Here is a 21,817-nt window from a genome sequence, read left to right as displayed (position 1 = left end):
CTCCATTGTACAAGGGAAGTTAATCATGCCGAGAAAGAAAAAAGTCATACACATTGGTACAAGTAAAAAGGACAAGTGTCAAAAACCTAACAAGAAGACTCACTAGAGCTCGAACTTGGGGACCAAGAAATTCCCCTGTCTTCTGATGAGGCTATGGGAGTCCCCTCCCTAAAGGTGGGGGACATCCTCGAGAGGTCCCTATCATCGTTTGTGATGTATTGTACTGCTACCCCATCCTAAACCTCGTTTAGGCTATACATGGTTTTGTATTTACCTAGCCAACTGCCAAACCTACGGAATCTAAGGTCTACCCTCGACCATGCTAAGAAGTTATCTATGGGGTTCTCGAAAAAGGATCATTACGTCAGGATCATGCTTAAGTAATGAAGGAGACCACATGGATGAATCGAGCACAACTTTACCACCTGACGAGCTTGCTGAGGCCTCATCCCGTGGCTCATTTCCCGAGCCTGAGGGTTCGAAGGGGCGAGGTCTATGGGCTTGAGAGCTTTGACCCGCGTGTTTGCCTCTCACAAGGAGCTTGGTGGTAGGCACGGGCATGTCCTCCCATCTCACATACTTGCAATTGTCAGAGTCATCAGTGGTCATGCCTTCATCTAGAAGGTTGCACAGTCAAAGCTTGTCCTCATGAAAAAGGTAAGAGAACGATCGTCGACCATAGGGCAGATTGAGGATGGCTTACCTACGTTCCCTCATGGCATCCGTAGGTGGAGGATGATGGTAAGTGGCTATATAAAATATTTAAGTAAGTCAGCCGGGCTCGCAATTTAAAAGAGAATTTAGCCAAAAAATACGAGGAACTTACGAATTCTCCAAAAGGAGTAGAATCGAGAGCAAGTGAGACAGTCTGTCCAGAAGAAGGCGGTCTTAAAGTTTGGAGGGTGGTTTGGAATGTCCTCGAACAGTCGCTTCTCTTTCAGGTAGCTAGACAGATAGTAGAACCCATTCCCGCCATGAGTTTGGGAAGTGTTTCTTTTGAGGCAAAAAAGATACAAGATCTCATGCACTGTGGGCTCCTCCCACTTCATCTCTTTGCATAGCGATTTCAACACAGACAAAACCCTGTACGACTTTGTCTGGTGTTGGAATGGAGCTATGCCGGCATAGTCGAGAAAGCTCCGGATTAGTCTTTTAGGGGCAGCAAGGCCCCAGCTCATAAGTGCTCACGGCTCTAGGCCGCGAGCTTAACCTTTCTATTTGGGTTGTCTTCCCCAGGTGCAAAGCAGCTCCTTTCGTTGGAGCTGGAAGGGCGACAGATAAACTTTCCGGAGCTTCAACCTGTGACAAGAGAGGAGCTCAGAAATTTGTTGAGTCGATGTTATGGAATTCTGATAGTGTTCGACCTCGAAGAAAGAACTCTCCAAGACCGGGATAGAAAGGGGTTTGGGAGCCTTAATTGGTTGGTTAGAAGGACCCTTTATTAAACTAAATATGACCTCACCCAGTGAAAAGGCTACAATAACCTTGAGTTTGGGCTCTAGTTGAATAGGTCTGATCTCAGGGTCTAGATCGAGATAGGCTGCCACTCAGAGTCTTTTTCTTTTACTCTCTTCGACCTCGTCAATTTGATGCCGAAAGTGGTCTCGTATATCAACCTGCTCACACTGTTCTTTGTGCTCGCGGATTCAATAAGAGGGTAGCAAACAATAAGAGGAAACCTAGGCCCCCACCGAGACATCTAGCAAGGAAGAAAAAGGTGAGGGCCCATTATATAAAAAACAATAAGAAGAAGGGGTAAAAATTTTGATAACTCGAGCTCGAAAGCTCAAGATAACGAGATTACCCTAATCGAGCCTAAAGGCTGGAAAAGGCAAGGTTGACTCAGATGTGTATCCTAAACTATTGTAAAGTTCGAGCATTGAGCATGCACCCTTTTGAGAGTGGGGCGGTTATTACCAGTTTAAAAGAATCCCGGATTTCTAGGGAAAAATTTGGCAGTTACCCAAGAAAGCAATTTTTTCAGGATATGTCCATTAAAACCCTAAACCAAAACCCTATTTCTTAAGCTACACAAAACCTATGGCCAAAAATCCCCATCACTAGAAAAGCTCCATTTTTACATGTTTCTGTCAGAAATTTTTCAGTCTAAACCGTGATTCTAAGCATGCCAAAACTACTCAAATCAGAAAACTTTCTTAATGCAAGAGAGGAGACATAAAAATTTGGTAACAACCAGAGGCATCCTCACGAATAGATGAAACACGTTAATGAAAAAATATACCAGAGGAAGATTAGAGAACTTACGCAAATTAGATTGAGGATACGATGATATCGTTGATTGTAGGAGAGGTAGCAGAAATGATCTCACTGAACCGAAGGTTGAAAGATTGCTTTGCTTTTTGGGCTTTGAGAACATGCGAAGGAAAAGAGATATTGTTTGCTCTGGTTTTCTCTGGTGTATAATTTTCATAAAGTTAAAAGTGATTAATGGAGAAGAAGAAAGGGTTTATATATACGCCAAAAAGGAATGGCAAAGGTCGAGTTTGGGTTGAAATATGATCTTATGGGTAGGGTTTACTTCTAACATTGGCTGCAAAAAGGGTTATATGAAAGGACGTGTGCAGAAAAAAAGAGTACTTGAGTACTCCTGCTGTGCAATCCTCAAGTGACGCGTGTCCACACTCGAGTGTGGTAGGTGGCACATTTTTTGAAAAGTGGAGTTCAAAAGTTTCCTTCTTAGAGGATTCGAACCAACACTTTTGACAGGGAAAAATGTTACACCCAAATTTTGAGGATGAATAAATCAGCCTCGAAATGTAGGCTCATAGAGTGTAAGCTCGAAAATAACAAGCAGTGGTTGAACACTTGTATGAATATGCATGATCCATGACCTGTTGGCGATCTAGCACAAGATTAAAGGCTCGATCTTAGGTTTCAAGCTCGAAAGAAAGAATCATCCCCGAGGCATATGAGTATTATTCAAGCCTTTGGTGGCTCGAGGGCATTGGTCTCCGACGATTGAGTTCGATGAAATCACCTGCTGAGGAGGAGGCTGACCGAAATAACAAGCTCAAAATTATGTCGATCTCAAAAGCATGTTGACCTTGCATTCGAGGTCAGCAATGCATTTTGCATACAACAACTGTTAGGAGATCCCTATTATTTAGGAATTCGTTGTTATCTAATAATTAAATCTCAATTATCATGGGATATTATGTATTTAATGTATTTATTTACTTTTATTATAATTTTGAATAATTGGTTGTAACTTTCTTGAATCAAGGGAAGATATTCTCCCAACCAGATCTATAAATAACCTAGTATTTATCATTTGTAGACAGACAAAATTTGGTAATGAGAATACTCTGTTGATTTGCTCTGAGAAAGCTTTGAGAGAGTATTATGAATCAATAATACTGACTCGTGGACTAGGTAGATTTTAACTGCTGAAGCACATAAAAATCCTACTGTTCTTTTCTTCTTTTCTGAATCATTGTTTAGTGCTCTTCAAATTTAAGTTGACAAAAAACAGCGTCAACAGTGCATATATTAGGTCAAATAGATTAAATCCAAACCCTCGGGTTTTCTTACCTTTATCATCATAGCAAGGTTTTATTTTAGGTCCCCTCTAACAGGCTGCTTTGTCTCTAGGCGAGCTAAATTATGGCCAACCAGAAGAAGTCAGTGGTGAGCTCGTCTTCCCAAAGTAAGAATAAGGGTAAGCAAATTACGTCTGAGACCCTTATTCCCCACTTTGGCCAAGTAGTGGATAGGGAGATGGTAGTTGACCTCAATGCCTTCTTTGAGGCTGAGCACATCGAATCCAAGATAAAGACTCAAGGCAAGGTGAATAAAATTTTACTGAGTCACAGGATCGTGTTGGGGTATGAGGTTCTTGTTGCCCACCCTCCGTTGGAGGGAGAGCAGAGCTGCACTCCGCTTAAGGACGACTTCGGGGCTTGGAGTGACGAGTACCTGAAGGCAGGTGCCTTTCACCCCTTGGACTAGTATTTCATAGATTTTTTAATCTATGTCAAACTGGCCCCATTCCAGCTCCACCCAAATTCATACCGACTTTTGGCTGAGCTAAAGTATATGTTTTTGAAGCACGAGTGGGAGGCTCCCGCCCCTGCCGATATCATGTACTTCTTAGGCCTCATAGACAATCTGGAATCAAAGGGACAAGGTGATGGCTTCTACTACCTCACCATATTCCTCAGTATGACCTCCATCATTGACCTCCCCAGCCACCCGGATGACTACAAGGATTAATTCTTTATGTCAAATGGGTTCAAGAACTGCACCCATCGGTATTTCAACCGTCCTCGTAAGTTTCTCAGCTCCTTGAACTTTGTACTTGAATTCCTTCTCAACAAAGTTTAAACATATTCTGATCAAGTTGAAACCTTGTGCAACTATATATAAGAGAACAGGGCGATCAAAGACCCTTGGAGGCCAATATGAGACCCTCCCCCATGAACTCATCCCATCAGTTGAAGAAGTTGATGAAGAGGAGGAAGTCGTGCAGTTGGTGCGCAAAAGAAAGGTTCCTGAAGACAGACAAAATTATGACCAAAGCCAAGCTAAATCGGGGGCAGCAGCCGGCAGATCTGGCCAAGATAACCCTTATAAAGAAATGAATCAAGCTGCTACTAGTTTTAGGCTTGTCCGATTCATCCCATGGAAGCTTGTGAGTCGACACCCGATTTATCCGGACCTAAACGTGACCCTCCTTTAGTGTGTGGACCACTTAGTCGTATGCTATGACCATAGCTACCCCAGATGTACCATAGTGGTAGACAATACCCTTCACTTTAGGTCCACTATTTTTGTAGGAATACGGTACAAATATTTTGGCATGGCCTTCCCTTTGTCATGGTGTTCTTACCCCGGGTATTAGGCAGGCCGAGCATGAGTTTAGTCCAGATGAGGAGCTTGAACCCCATAGGTCCCAAACTGTAATAATACTATAATCTCTCCTTCTTTCGATAGTCCAAGAGTTAGAGGTTTCACCCAGCCTGGTTCGTAATCCAGAGCCGATCATAGTAGTTTCCTCCTCTAGCTTGGAGGGTAGGGTTCTTGTTCTATTATTTTCCTTTTGTTATCCTGATTAATCATTTCTTGGATCTGAGTTTTCTGTTAGCCCTTTCATAGATGAACATATGGACTTGAAGAGCTCCTTTAAATCTGGTGGGGTTGGAACTCACCCATTATTTAAAAGGAGAGAATATCAAAGAAAAGCACCTCCAGAGCCAGAGGTGCCACTGGATCCCCTGTAAAGGATAAAGGTGCTAGCTCCACTAAAAAACAGCATCAACAAAAGCAACCACCAGCTTAGGTAACTGTAGTTACAATTCATGAAGCTCCTCATCCTCGTCCTAGTGAACCTGCTCCATTTCCTCAAGTTGTTCAGAGTGAGGCGCCATGTGCTCAGCTCATATACATGCAGCCTATGGACTTTTCGCTCCCAGTCATACCACTCGAGGTCGCAAGTATTCCAAAAGCACTTTGTGGACCCCTTCTGGACATGGAAAATCACATAGTGGGTCATGCCAACTAAGTGAACGTCAAGGACCTGAGGGCCATAGAGGATCGTTCCCCGAGGAACGTCCTGGAGTCAACCTTGGGAATGAATCTTACTATGAGGTATCGCCTGTCTTGCTACATTCCCCTTTTTTTTCGTGAGCTAATCCTACTATGTATTTTTCTTTTGTAGTCTTTTTTAGCACAAATTTGCGGCATCTCCCAGATCCAAGTTTAAAGAGATGAGGTCGAGGTCACCCTAGCAGCATCCCAAGACAATGAGCGAATCGCCAAGGAGCAGGTCATTGAAGTGAGCCAGCATCAAGACAAACTGCAGGTTGAGGTCAACAACCTCAATAAGAAACTTTAGGAAGTCGATGTGCTCAAAAATAAACTATCCAAGGTCGAGGAGAAAGCTAAGGAGGATGCCAAGAAGAACCAGCCCCGCATGCATATTTAATACACCTAAACATGCATATCTAGTCATATTATAATATATCTCACATAATCACATAATTACACACAAATATACCACATAAGCACATAATTTTCATAAATTACCATCTTGGCCCCCTAATCAAGGCTCTAAGCCTTATTAAGTAATTTGGGACGTTACAACTATCCCCTCCTTACAGAAATTTCGTCCTTGAAATTTTACATGAATAACTCAGGATATTGAGTCTGCATATCTGCCTCCAGCTCCCAGGTCGCTTCCTCAACCTTGTTGTTCCTCCATAATACCTTAACTAAAAGTATAGCCTTGTTCTCATAACCTTTTCCTTCCTGTCTAAAATCTGAGATGGCTACTCCTCATAGGAAAAATTTGTCTTCAGTTCCAGATCCTCATAACTCAATATGTGAGTTCCATCTGATACATACTTCCTCATAATGGAAATATGAAATACGTTGTGCACACTAGACAGTGCAAGCGGTAAGGCCAACCTATAGGCCACCTGGACGATCATCTCGAGGATCTCAAATTGTCCAACAATCATAGACCTCAGCTTGCCATTCTTCCCAAATCTCTTCACCCCTCTCAGTGATGAAACCCTAAGGAAGACATAGTCTCCCACTTGGAACTCCACGTTCCTCCGCTTTGGATCTGAATAACTCTTCTGTCTACTCTGAGACACGAGCATCCGAGCTCTAATATTTTCAATAGCCTTTGTGGTCCTCTAAACTGCCTCAAGACCCAAATATTTCCTCTCTCCAATCTCATCCCAGTGAATGGGAGATATGCACTTCCTACCATACAACATCTCATAAGGTGTCACTCCAATAGCCGACTGGTAGCTATTATTATATATATAAAAAAAAACTCTATCAGAGGCAAATATTTACTCCAAGACCCTTCAAAGTACAATACACATGCTCTCAGCATGTCATCCAATATCTAGATAGTCCTCTTAAACTGACCGTCGGTCTGAGGATGATAAGTTCTGCTGAACTTTAGCTGTGTACCCATCACCCTCTACAAACTTCCCCAAAATTTGGAAGTAAAGATAGGGTCCCTATCAGTCACGATAGACCTAAGAGCCCCATGAAGACGAACTATCTCTCTCATGTAGAGATCTGCATACTGGTCAACTGTGTAATTTCTCTTCACTAGTAGAAAGTGAGCTGATTTCGTATACTGATCCACGATGACCCAGATAGAATTGTGCGGGCTCACTCTCCTAGGCAATCCTACCACGAAATCCATTGTGATGTCCTCCCACTTCCACTCTGGGATATCCAGAGGCTGCAACAGCCCTGCTGGACTCTGATGCTCTGCCTTGACCTACTGACAGGTTAAGCACCTTGCCACGTACGTAGTCACATACATTTTCATCCCAGGTCACCAATATAAAACCTTCAGATCCTGGTACATCTTCGTGGTGACTGGATGTAGAGAATAAGGGGTAGTATGAGATTCTTCTAGAATCTCCCGTCTGATCTCAGTGTCCATCGAAATGCAGATTTAATCCTTGTATCTCAATAAGCCCATGCCTGACACTATGTAGTCCTTAGCTACTCCAACTAGGATGTCCCCTCTAATCTTCCCCAATTATGGATCACTCAACTGCTTCTCTTTAATCCTCTCCAAAAGAGGAGACTGCAGGGTGATGTTGGTTAACTGGCCCACTACTAGCTCAATACCTGCTCTAGTCATATTTTTATCCAACCCCCTGGATATCTTCCTAGCATTATACAATTGTCTCGGACCCTTTCGTCTTAAGGCATCTGCTACTACATTAGCTTTCCCCGGATGATAGAGGATCTCACAATCGTAATCCTTTACCAGCTCTAACCAACATCTTTGCCTTATATTCAAATCCTTTTGGGTGAAGAAGTACTTTAAACTCTTGTGGTCGGTGCATATCTCACACTTCTCACCATATAAGTAGTGTCACCACACCTTCAGTGAAAAACCCACTACTGCAAGTGCAAGATCATGTGTGGGGTACCTCTACTCATACTCCTTCAGCTGACGTGATGCATAGGAATATCACCTTCCCTGTCTGCATAAGGACACAACCTAGGCCCTGCCTCGAGGTGTCAAAATAAACCACAAAAATTTCCTGATCTGTAGGAAGACTCAGAACCGAAGCGGTGATAAAACTCTTCTTCAATTTCTGGAAGCTATCTTCACACTTGTCTGACCATATGAATCTCTGATTCTTGCGTGTCAACTCTATCAGTGGTGATGCAATCTTGGAAAACCCCTCCACAAAGCGTCTGTAAAACCCTACCAATCCCAAGAAACTTATTATCTCTGAAGCGTTCTTCGGCCTTGGTCAATCTCTGACTGCCTCAATCTTCGCTGGATCCACCTTAATTCCATTCTTACTCACTATGTGACCTAAAAAAGTGGCATCTGGCAACCAAAACCCACACTTCTTGAATTTCGCATACAACCTATGTTCTCTCAACCTCTGTAGTACTAATATGAGATGTTGCTCATGCTCTGTCTCTGACTAAGAGTATACAAGTATATCATCGATAAAGAAGCTCACAAATTGATCCATGTAATCTTTGAACACCCTGTTCATCTAATCATCAATCATTGGAAAAGGGTACTTGTTTTTGATAGTCAACTTTTTCAGTTCTCTATAGTTGATGCACATCCTTAAAGAACCATCTTTCTTCTTCACGGAGAGAACTGGTGCGTTCCATGGCGAGAAATTGGGCCTGATAAAACCCAAGTCTAGTTACTTCTGTAATTGAACCTTTAGCTCCTTCAGCTTTGCTGGAAGCATCCACACTGGCTTTGTCTTTGGCGTCAATTCATTCACAAACTCTATCTCCCTGTGTGGAGGTAACCCTGGTTGATCCTCTGGAAACACATCCAGAAACTCACAGACAAATTTGGTTTGTCTTGGTCCCACTGGCACAACCTGAGTGGTATCCACCACACTAGCTAAGAACCCCATGCATCTCCCCTGTAATAGGTCTCTAGCTCTAAGTACAGATATCATAGGTATATGAGGTCCATGCATAGTGCTGAAAAATACAAAGGGGTCCTCACCCTCAGGTTCAAAGGTTACCATCTTCTTCTTGAATTCTATCATTGCCCCATACTTCTCTAGCTAGTCCATACCCAAAATTATATCAAAATCAGTCATAACAAACTCTACCAAGTCAACTGTCAACTCCCTGCCATCCACTGTCACTGGCAGTGATCTAACCCATCTCCTAGAAACCACTAACTCCCGAGTAGGTAGCACAGCACCAAACCCCACAGGATAAATGTGACGACCCTAAGGTAGGGTACGTCCGCCACATACTCGTAATTCCAGGGTTTACGAGTATGTTAGGCACTTGACCAAATGAATTAAATGAAATGATACTAAGAAATACAGAAAAACTTAAAGCTTTTATATAAACTTATTAATAGAAATTATTACACGTATGAATACTTTAAATTTAGTGTAGTCATATGAAAACCCTAAACCACTATTGCATTGCTACTGAGTCCGTGCTCCACAAGTTGCTCAACATCTAAAGCCACACCTAGAAAAATGTTGGAAAATAACATAATGAGCTAACGCTCAGTAAGTAAATCTCATGCATACACATACACATGAATGTCGTGAGTTTGAAGTACACATATACTAATATGCTGACTTATATACTTATGCATTACATTTATTGCTCATGTACTTTCAAACTTTACTTTTATGCTCTTTCTTTTACTTTCACATTTTTATGGGCCCGATTTCACTTGTGCACACTGTTTGATTCGGCCAATGCCTGCAGGGCTTGTTACACATATCATATAGAATCCCATGGGTTCTCCTCCGGCTAGCCATCATCACAGCTAGGCTCATCGTAACACTCATTTCATCATTTCCATAGCTGCTACACTTATTACACATATGGAGGAGAAAGACGGGATCATGGAAAACATATCTGAATGGTCAACTCTGACCTAGCCCACACTAGTGGGCAGCCACTATAAGCCCTATAGACCTCCGTCTTCTTTACTGAACTTACTTGATTGCTTCATCAAAACAGTGGCACCCTTTTTAAACATCTTATCATCACTTTGCTTAAGCCTTGTGTCATTAAAATGTTTAACTTTACATAAGACTTTTCAAGGCATTTCATGACTTTTCTCATATTCTTATGCATGGTCTTATATCACATAATAATGTATCACATAACTATACATACCACGCATACATGTAGATGTTGAAATGTCAATGTTCATGTTCATGATTCATGTTTGATGGTATTCAATCAAGGCATTGTATCACATCTCATATAACTCAAAACATCTTTAGTCATAATACATGAAGCTTTGGGTTGGTGGCGTTGTTATACCTTAACGTAGAGCTATGGCTCAGGTCTAAGGTTTCCAGCCTAAAAACTTAAATGCTTCATATATCATAACATATAACAAGATCATGAACATAAAAGTAATCCACATATTCATCAACATAAGAACACATACTTTCACATAATTCATATCAATCTTAACCAAGTAAGACATCTTTCACATATCACAAAATTCATCAATTACATATCACACAATACCATTATGATATTCATATAACCATTCTTCACATACTTATCATATGCATCATCATCATCTCATACTTAACTCATCAGATATACACAATCAATGTAGTCATGCATCTTACACTTAGCACAAAAGGTGAGATTTACTTACCTTAGGTCCTTAGCTTATTTTAAAACTACTCACCAAGAGTCAATCAATCAAATCCATACAAATCCTATTCAAGGCACATCATTTATTAAATTCTATCAAAATCGTAAGTATACACTATTGATAGTGTATATTGACAATACCAGAAACTATATAAATGATAATAATAATTATTATCATCATAATGAAAATAACCCTTCATATAAAACCATGCTTTAAACCTTGCTCATAAGATAATGTACTCTTATGATAACAATAACACCAACAACAATAATAATTATCGTTTATAAATAAACTTATTTCAATATTAATAACAAAATACTTCAATAGCAATATGTATATGAATGTATATATTCAAATAGTCATTTTATAAAAGAAATTATATTTTTAACATAAAATTGTAATAATCGATATTGTGATAATAATATAATGATAAATATTTATATTATTATTAATTAGTCATAACATCAATTTCAGGGGTATAATAAATATATTTTCTCCAAACTTCACTGGTCTTACAAATATCAATAACTGTAAAAAACTAATATTTGATATTATTATAATATTCAAATATTAAAAAAATATTAATATATGAGAATAATTGTTAAATAATAGATTTACTATAAATCACACTTTTCATATATATATATATATATATATATGAAACTATTTTCTTGATTTACTTAACAAAATAATAACAATAATAATTAAAATTACTTAATCATAATAATTTCTATATTAATAGAAAATCAATTAAATATGTATTTTTTTATAATTTATTTAATATCTAATATTTTCTATAAAATTGGACAGCACAATGGCTATAAAATGGACAAACCCAAAATCAAAACCTGTATCAGAAATACATATAATCCCAGACTGCAGTATAATTACAGAAAAATATTCAATATATCAAGAATATATAATTATATACTATAAATATACATAATAACAATTACTCTAATCAATAACAATATAGGTCATAGAATTTATACCACAATGATCGGGTTCCACAACAAGTCAAACGATGATTTTCTGAGACTCAAAACGTACTTCGGAACCTCGAACACTAAGTTTCGACCGTCGGTCTACGGTGGATGGCGGTGGCTCGTGGTGGGCCCACCACCCAACTATGGTAGATATAGGAACAAGTTATTGGGTTTTGAAGACCACAACACGAGGAACACGATGGTGGTGACGGATCGGCAAACGGATGCCCAAGGTGGCCGAATCGCAACTTTGAAGTCGCGGGGTGGCCGAACTTAAATCGACCAGTTGAGGTGTTTAATCGGCAAGTGAGCTCTAGATTCCCGCGTGGTCGATAGTTCGGAGGCCTCTGAATCCAATGGTCCGGTGCATGGCTATAAGTGGTGACCGCCGGTGGATGTTCGGTGGTCGGGCAGACGCACGCACGCGAGAGAGAGAAGAAAATTTTTCTGAGGAGAGAGAGAGAGAGAGAGGCTCAGTTAAAAGGCTGGAGCCTTTTCTTTTTCCTTTTTTTTTTATTTTTTAAATTACACTTGGACCCAAAATACTAAAATTCTTTTCAAATAAGCCCTTTAGCAAAACTTTCTTAATTTTATAAAAATCCCCAATTAAAATTATATGACATTTGGGTCCAATACTTGACTACTCAAGTTTCTCTCTCTTTAATCTCATTTAAAATATAAAATCATATTTTAAACATTATTTTTCCATTACTATTTCTTGAATTTGTAAACTTGTACATTTTATGTATTGAAACTCTGATTTATAATAAAGAAATGTATTATGAAAATGTTGGATATTACAATCCTTCCCCCGTTAAAATAATTTCGCCCTCAAAATTTCAAAATAAATTAGCTAATCGGAGACAAGAACTACCATAACAAATAAACAAAACAACATTACACAGCATAAGATTTTATACACAACACTTACTTTTACCCCGAAAAATGAAACTTATCCTTGACTTGTAATCCTTATCATATATAAAAAGACGAGGATGTGTAAACACCTCACATGAGGAATACAATATGGAAAGAAAGGAAATGAGCTACAACAAGAGTATAAATTACAATGAATGTATACGAAAATACAAACGAATCCTCATCATCTATACTTCTGAACACAAACCACATAACGTAAGAAGAGAAAACGACCATCATCAGGAAAACATCCATGATATTCATCTTTTACAGTCAACTTTTTTTTTTTAAGTAGATGCAATTGACTTGTTATACCTTGATGATAGATGCTAAATTGAGCAACAAGTTTGTTCAATAAAACGTTTATCGGCATAAAAAAAAATTGGATAACTAGAAAACAATTATATAGCCAATGAAGATTATTCTTTAAAACTAAGTCTCTGTGAAAACCTTTCGTTGTCAAAACTGACTTCTTGCCCTTAATGAGAAATAGTGAGATAGGCCATTCATTAGGTACCAGTTCAGAAAAGCCTGACTCTCATTCTTTCTCTAAGAAAACATTTAAAAATCAAAATTGTTTTCAAATGTATAAAAATAATAAAGGGCGTATTGATACTATGCGAGAATGCAAATAACCGTGACCACTAAGAAATTCACACACTTAGCTTAGTATCCCCTCAATGAATAAAACATGGGATAAGTCTTGACTGACCAATCCACCACTTCATCTACTAAAACAAATAATTCTCACATCTCTAATAAGTTAGACATGTCTCATTTCAATACCTATACCAATAATACTCAGTCATCACTTCACACAAGTAATACATTAACTAACTTTTGGGATAAAGCAGCTAATATACTATAATTTAACCGCCAAAAGTAATTCACACTACAGAGTAATTCAATAAATAACATTTATCACCTCGATTCATTCAACAATTCATAAACTATTTCCATGTTCAAATCAAGATCACAAAATCAATAGAAGTGATTCATTTGTCGACAACATTTAATAAGTTTGACTTTCATCATCAAAGAGGATAGTGTAACACATATTAAACAAGATAAAATCTTGGATATCTATCTTGAAAACAACCAAATTCAAGGATCCAATGACCCAACTATTCAACACATTTTTCTATAAATAAAATTCATCACATACACACTAAAACACAATCAATCTCAAGCTTTTGAAAACCAAATCATTATTACTTCCATCCATTACCCAAGCTAAGCAACACATGGCATCCTCATCATCTTAAATGAACTTAGACCTAACTTTAGCTTTACCTGAGCCAAATCTACCCACTATCGAACCTTCACCAAAAATTTCTGAACCCCTACCACAGCTAATGGTGTATCCTACGGTACACATCCCAGAACAAAAGACTCAATTTCCCAGAGTTTGGCTTCCCAAATTTTACTCTGATACTGGCCTTGTCACGATGGAGGATTCAGTTATGCTCGATAAAAAGGTGGCCATTAGTATAGGTTAGAGCATACTCACCCCTAAAGACCAAACAATTTTATCCCATAGGTCAGACCTACAAGCTGTGAAAGATTCCTTAGTCCTTACAATTCAGGCGGTAGCATCGGTCTCAAACCTAGGGCCAACGGGTTCTTGCAAGAGAACAAGAGGTTGACCACTTGAAAAGGTATATAGAAACACAAAAACAAGAGATGCTAACCATTAGAAATGCTAATAAGAGATTGACTCGAGAGAAGGAGAAGTCCTCCCATTCCATAACATTCACTGCCCTGGTCTGGGATACCACCTCCCACCATATTTGGGCATCCTCCCGAAACATGTAAGTGGTGCAGGCCACTCTCTCATTGCCACTTACCCTCATGAAATCTAGGATGGTGGTTATCATGGTCATCCACTATTCAGCCTTCAGTGGGTCTAAACTGCCCTCAAAAGCTGGAGGGTGTTGTTTCTTGATCATCTCATACAGGGGTTCCCATATATCTCCCCCTACCTGGGGCTGTACTGCCCCCGGTACCCCTGGCTATGTCACTACTGGTACTACGGGCGGTAGTTTCCCTGATGGAACTTGATGTTGTCTCAAGAGGCAGATCTCATCTTCCTGCCTCTGTAACCTGGATTACATATTAGAATGCAACTGTTTCCAGTTCTCTAGAGATGGCGATGGGGCTTGGCCTTGGTCATTCTCTTCCCTGGCTTGTATCTCATGGCCAACCAACCTTTCTGACCTTCAAGGAATCATACTGATAACTATCCCACTCTGTAGTTGTAACGACCCAACTATTCTAAACCTTGGACCATTAATAACTACTATTCATAGATACTAATCTTAAGAAAACTTACATACAAATTCATCGTAACTTTATTTAAAAACTGTAAAGTAAAGGTTTAAATACATAAAAATGCGGTTAGGATATAGGATCCCGTTGTTTTAAAATAAAATAGAACATAACTTAAAAATTCGTTACAACTCAGATTGTAGAAAAATACATAGAAAAATATGATTGAAAGACTTAAACAACTTCATCCTCGAATCATTCGCACAGTCCACCGATTCCGTTCTCCCTCAATACACATTCCCAAGCTGCCAAGAACCTTCCCTCCGCCATAACTATTTTCCTACACATATAAAACATAAAGGGATGAGCCTAATGCCCAGCAAGGAAAATCTACTACAAGCATGAACATAATCATACACATAAACTATGAACATATATCATACATCATATACTATAACACATATATCACAATTCTAACCCATGTACATGGTGACTATTGGGGTTTGCTAACTAAGCAACTATAAGCCTCGAACAATAATCAGGTTTGCTAGTTAAGCAACTATAAGCCCCAAAAACATATAACTATTGGGCTTTGCTATATAGCAACTATTAGACCCAAAACATAAATGTGATAGGGTTTGCTATATAACAACTATAAGCCCCAAGCATACATATATCATAACACATAGAAACATACTATAGCATAATCATAACACTTTTATGTAAACATATTAACGTAAGAACTACCCTATTTTCCTTACCAAAAATACCGGGATGATGAGAACAAGGTCGGGATTTTGGAACACTCCTAAAAACCATTAATAGAGATGTGAGTATTCTAAAGAAAAGAGACGAAAAGAATGAACTACACCATCGAAAAGATACTTACAAAAAAGAACCTTAAGTTCAGAGAACTTAGATGCCTAACCAAGAATAAAGAATACTGAGTTAGGATTTGAGTAGAGAAAAACTATAAGAACAATACAGAAAGGAACTAGAATTAGGAATACCTTGAATGCTTTTATGACCGAACTACACCTCAAATTGAAATACACTATAAACCTTACTTCCCAAGTGTTTATTAAGCTTAAAATGATAAAGCTTATAACCCCAACCCAAGTGTTTAACACTCTAAAGTAAACCTAGCAGCTTGTAGGCTTTGAACTCAGCTTGATGAATGAAGAAATGGCTGGGTACTACGTCCTATTTATAGAGTTCAAGAATGAAAAGATCTTCATTTAACTTGAATAAAATAATGACTTTTTAATTGAAAAACATTTGAATAATCGTTCAGCAGAGGCTAAAGACTCGGTCAAAAAGATTCTGGACTTATCAAGAGGTTAAGAATTAAAATGAGCTTGGTTTCAAAATCATTCAAAATTTATGCCCTAGGGCCGATATATCGCCTACCATATGCGATATATCGCCTGGGCTCATATGCCCGAGGCTCATTGAGGTGGTCGTGCGAAGTTACGTGTTTTTCGTATCCTCGTGTGGAGATATATCGCCCCTAGAGTTGCGATATATCAGCATACGCTGAAATATTATACACGTAATTACACTTTTTTAGCCTATTTTGAATTGAGTAAACAGCCTTGACTAAGTCCTTTAACGATCTCAAAGCTGCTAGCAGACTCTAGGATTTTCAAATATTACCCTTAATAAACTTATTCCTCAAAAATACTTAATTTCTCATTAAACATACACATGACAAGTGTCATTATCTTATTGAGTCTATCTAAACCTTATAGTATAATAATTATTATCTTCATAATCAGTCATATTAATCAAACCTTAGGCTATAATTAATATTCTAAAACTTATAAAATCTACAAGTGTTGCTATGAGTATCCAACTAAGTCCCGGTTTGAACCAAAATCCACAGTAATAAACATACTATAACTACTACTAGCTATTACTATTACTACTACTATCTAACTAGCTAAGTAAAGTTCTTGGACTCTACAGCAGTGATCAAATCGGTCGTTAGGTAAGTAATAACTATACCTCTTGCCACCTGACAGTCCAAGATCAAACATGCAAGCAAATGCAATGCTAATAAGCATGCCCACATATAATACATTCAATCATGGTGCTAATAAGCACTTCTTGATATTCATCAGCACATAACAATGCTAATAAGCATTTATGGCATTCATAAGCAATTAACGATGCAAATAAGCATGCCCAAACATTTATACATGTATAGTAATGCTAATAAGCATGTTTTTCAATCCTTGCTAGTATTAACAGTGATAATAAGCATTTTTTGGCCTATATGCAAATAAAGACGGTAATAAGCGTGTCCTGACCTACATGTCCATATAATAATGCTATAAGCTTTTCCATTGCATTCACAAGAAATAACAATGCTAATAAGCATGTTCTTTATCATTCATGCAACAGTCAAGAGCCAGGCCCTATCATAATATCTCATGTTCCCTAATAAGGCATGCAGATAAGGCATTTATATCATTTTTAAGTAGTTAAACACATAACCACATAAATAGTTACCAAACCCTGAGTCGAGCTTGTCTTTAGTGGCGAGTGTACATGCCTAATAAATCTCCAGGAACCCTTAAACATTGGCAGCGCTCTGGTGCCAAGTTGTAACGTCCTCCTAATCCAAGACTGTTACATTGTGTACTGTAAATAGTATCAGACTTGCTAATCAAGTCATTTGGTCATAAACGTGTGACTAAGGTTAATGTCAAGGGTTAGGGTTAAAAATTTTGATCAAAGGAATTGTTGACTTTTCATTAAATAGTTTACTACATACATGGGATCCCAAAATATTACAAACAGATGTTTAAAATGGCATATACAAGTCAAAAGTAGAATCTGTCAGCCTAAGCAAAATAATAAGGGATACGACCCTAGTTCTTCTGAGATATCCTTGACCATGGTGGACGAACAGCCGTATATGTACACACCACCACCGAAGCTCTCCAACTCATGGCTGGTCTAGCTTTCCTTTTCCCTTACTTGCACCACATAGCATCCATGAGCCAAGGCTCAGCAAGAAAACTTAAACATGTGCATGAACAGTAAATACATATTCCAAATACATATCTAGCATGTCGTGCAGTAACACCTACTCATGCATGCATCCAATTACAAATAAATGATCATTATGGGGCCTGCTGCTCTAAATAGTTGGCCATAGAGTTAACCCAGGGCCCTATGCCCTAGCTATGTGACCATAGAGTCACCTGGGGCCCTCGCCTTTAGCTCTGAGTAACTAGCCATAGAGCTAGCCAAGCACTTTGTTTTCCAACGACCAAAGGGTCAGCCAACGTAATAGTACGTTCCTGATTGGGCCTAAGCCTTTCGACCAGCGCGCAACGCACTATTGCCACCCTTGACTAATAAGTCAAGTCTTGAGCTAGGTATTCAGATACAGATACAGATAAGCATACTTCAGACAATACAAGTATGCATCCACATTAATTATATAACACCATCAATTAAATGCAAACATATTAATAACCATGTTCCTTAACGGGCCAACCCCTAACTACGCAAACCATGCGAACAATCATATAACACTTAGCCAGAAATGAAGTATTCAAGTATGTTTAATCAACAAGCACAAACTTAATTCAATCACGTTCATTCTATGGGGCCTGAGCCCTAATCAAATATATCACATATTGGGTGCAGTTTCCTTGCCTTAGGTCTAAATGCAAAGTTTACTAAGAACAACCCTCGAGCACGATCTCGGTTTTGAGCCCCTAGCGATAACCTAGTCATAACCAGAATATAGAATCTCATCAATAACGAGAAAATAAAGGCTTTCGGACTGAGTCCTAGCCTCTGGGATGTCAAACTCTACTAAACAGGGTAATAGAATCGATCCCGAGCCCTTGGGTTTAAGTTCCCATTACTCAAGGCCTAAGGTGGCCAAAACAGCCCAGGTAGGCCGTGACTTGCCCCTAAGGGTCGCGGTGTGTCATGGGCCGGCTATTTGGGTACTCCAAGTAGACGGAAAGTGCAACACTTACGGACACTCCAAGCTAGCAAGTCAGCCTACAACATACACCTACGGGCAAACAAACTCAGTGGTTAGCCACAAACACATCTCGAACATGCAACGGGAAATAACAAAGTATGAGCAAGCACAAAGCATGTCATTCCTTGGAACATCCACACAACACAAAGAACACAACAAGGCAAGTGGCACGCGATGGCCCAACAAAGACGACAAACTAGTAACACATAGGCAATAAGGAAGCATACAAGGGCAAGTATGGATAAACATCGTTTTATTAATATATAGCCTTGATCGGGCAAGGGAGTACACAGCTTTGGCCCCTATCTGCTGGTGGCCATGGTGCTTCCCTAAGTCACCAGGTCACCTTCCCCTAAGGAGCCTTCTAGGGATACAAGGTCTTCCCATAACATATATGATTTTTTTTTGGGAGACATATGCATAATTACAAAATTGCCACTACCCTACCCCATGAGGTTGCTTGGTGCAAGACTTGACTAATGATCAAGCACCAAGGCATGCTCGCTTACAAAAGTGCCCCATGTGGGTGTGCCAAAAGGGCAGCACGCCACTTTCCCCCACTCAATTCTTCGGCGTCCTCGACGAAGTAGCTTCTAGATCTTCAATCTTCTGTGTGAGATTCTTCAAGTCTTCCGCCCTCTCCCAGCTTATCTCGTCATTTCCGAGCCCCTTCCATTTTACTATATATTCCTTATGCTTTTTACGATTAGTGGTAACCTTTTGCGTCGCCAAGATTTCTTCAGGTTGACGCTTGCTCCTTGGCTGAATGATGACTCCTCCTCTGGTTGACTGGTTGCGCTCAGGATTTGTTGGATCTTCATGATACGGCTTCAAGTTACTGACGTGAAGGACTGGGTGTATCTTCATCCATACTGGTAGGTTGAATTTGTAGGATGTTAGGCCAACTTTTGAGATGATTGAGACCGGACCCTCGTACTTGCGAACGAGTCTGATGTCTTTGTCCCCTTGGAATCTCAACTTTTTAGGCCTCAGCTTGATTAACACTGAGTCACCTGCTTTGAACTCCAATGGTCTGCGCTTTTGATCTGCCCATTTCTTCATTCTTCTTGATGCTTTTTCTAAATAAGCTCGGGCAATCTCTATCGTTTTCTTCCAGTCTTTTGTGAAGTGAAAGGCTCACAGGTTCCGACCGTAGTATTTGTCAACTATGTGGGGAAATAGTGGTTGTTGTCCATTAACAACTTCAAAAGGGCTCTTATTCGATGAAGAACTCTTTTGAGAGTTGAAGCAAAATTTAGCTACATCGAGTAGTTGCGGCCAGTTCTTCTGATTGGCATTGATAAAGTGGCGCAAGTACTCCTCCAACATCCCATTGAATCTTTCTGTCTGCCCATCTGTCTGTGGATGGTAGCTTGAGGATATGTTCAATTGTGTCCCCAAGAGGCTGAATAGTTCGGACCAAAAGGTCCCAGTGAATCTCCCATCTCGGTCACTAACAATTTTTTAGGGCACTCCCCAATATTTGACAATATGCTTGAAGAATTGCCGTGTTATCTCCTCTGCCGAACAATACTTCAAAACCGAGATGAATGTTGCGTACTTCAAGAATCTGTCCACGACCACCAAGATCGCACTTAAATCCCCTGTCTTTGGTAGACTGGTTATAAAGTCATGCAACACACTCTCCCATGGTAGGCTTGGGACTCGCAACGGCTCCAACTACCAGGTGTCTTGTTCCTTTCGACCTTGTCTTGCTGACAGACGAGACAGGTCTTGGTGTACTTCACTACATCATCTCGCATTTGTGGCAGTAGTATCCCTGCTTCAAAAGGGCATGCTTTATTTGCCACCCTGGATGACCTGCGCACAAGGTTTTATGACACTCGCTTAGTAATGTCTTCCACAAATCTCCATCTTTTGGAACATACAAGTGGCCCCCTTTGGCCCACAGAAGATCATTCTCTACCCAGAATTGGAGAGTCTTGCCTTCTTTCATGAGCTTGAGGATGGTTCTGACAACTGAGTCTTTCTCCATGTTTTCTTTGATGCGCTCCTTCAGTGGAGTGTTCACCATGCTAGCTGACAAACTATCCAAGATCTTTAGGGTCGCCAATTCTGCGTTGTGACTCAAGGCATCAGCTGCTTGGTTCAAGCGTCCTGCCTTGTGCTCAAAATGGAAGTCGAATTCCGCCCCGAACTCCTGCCATGGAGCCTGCTTAGGGGTCAATTTCGACTGGGTAAGGAAATGACTAACCGCTACATTATCCGTCTTCACCACAAACTTCGACCCCAACAAGTAATGTCTCCACACTCTCAAGCAATGGATAACCACGAGAACTTCCTTCTCCTGGGCAGTATACCGCCTCTCAGCTTCAGATAGCTTGCGACTCTCATATGCTACCGGGTGGTCTTCTTGTATCAGTACCCCTCCCAAAGCATAATCTGACGCATCTGTCTGTACTTCAAAGGGCTTACTAACATCTGGCAAGGCAAGAACAGGATCGACATCATGGCTTCCTTCAAACTCCTGAATGCTTCAGCACACTTGTCAGTCCACGCCCAAGTCACACCCTTTTTCAACAGCTCAGTCAAGGGTGTTGCTCTTCTTGAGTAGCCGTCCACAAATCGTTTATAGCAGTTGGCTAGGCCCAGGAAAGAGCGTAGTTCTTTCGCGTTTGTGGGGGCTTTCCATTCTTTGATTGCCCTCACCTTCTCCAGGTCCATATGAATTCAGCCACGTTCCACAACGTGGCCTAGGAACTTGATGCTCACATGTGCAAATGAGCATTTATCGCGCTTCACATATAGCTGGTTCTCTCTCAACTTCTGAAACACTTGAGTCAAGTGCTCTCGATGCTCTTCAATTGTGGCGCTATAAACCACGATATCATCCAAGTACACCACCACAAACTTATCTAGATACTCATGGAATACTTGGTTCATCAGTATGCAGAAAGTGGCAGGTGCATTCATCAACCCAAACAAAATTACTCGAAACTCAAATGCTCCATATCGAGTAATGCACATTGTCTT

The sequence above is a fragment of the Humulus lupulus genome, chromosome 3, assembly GCF_963169125.1.
Source record: "Humulus lupulus chromosome 3, drHumLupu1.1, whole genome shotgun sequence".
NCBI lineage: Eukaryota > Viridiplantae > Streptophyta > Magnoliopsida > Rosales > Cannabaceae > Humulus > Humulus lupulus.
This window is presented reverse-complemented; position numbering follows the sequence as displayed.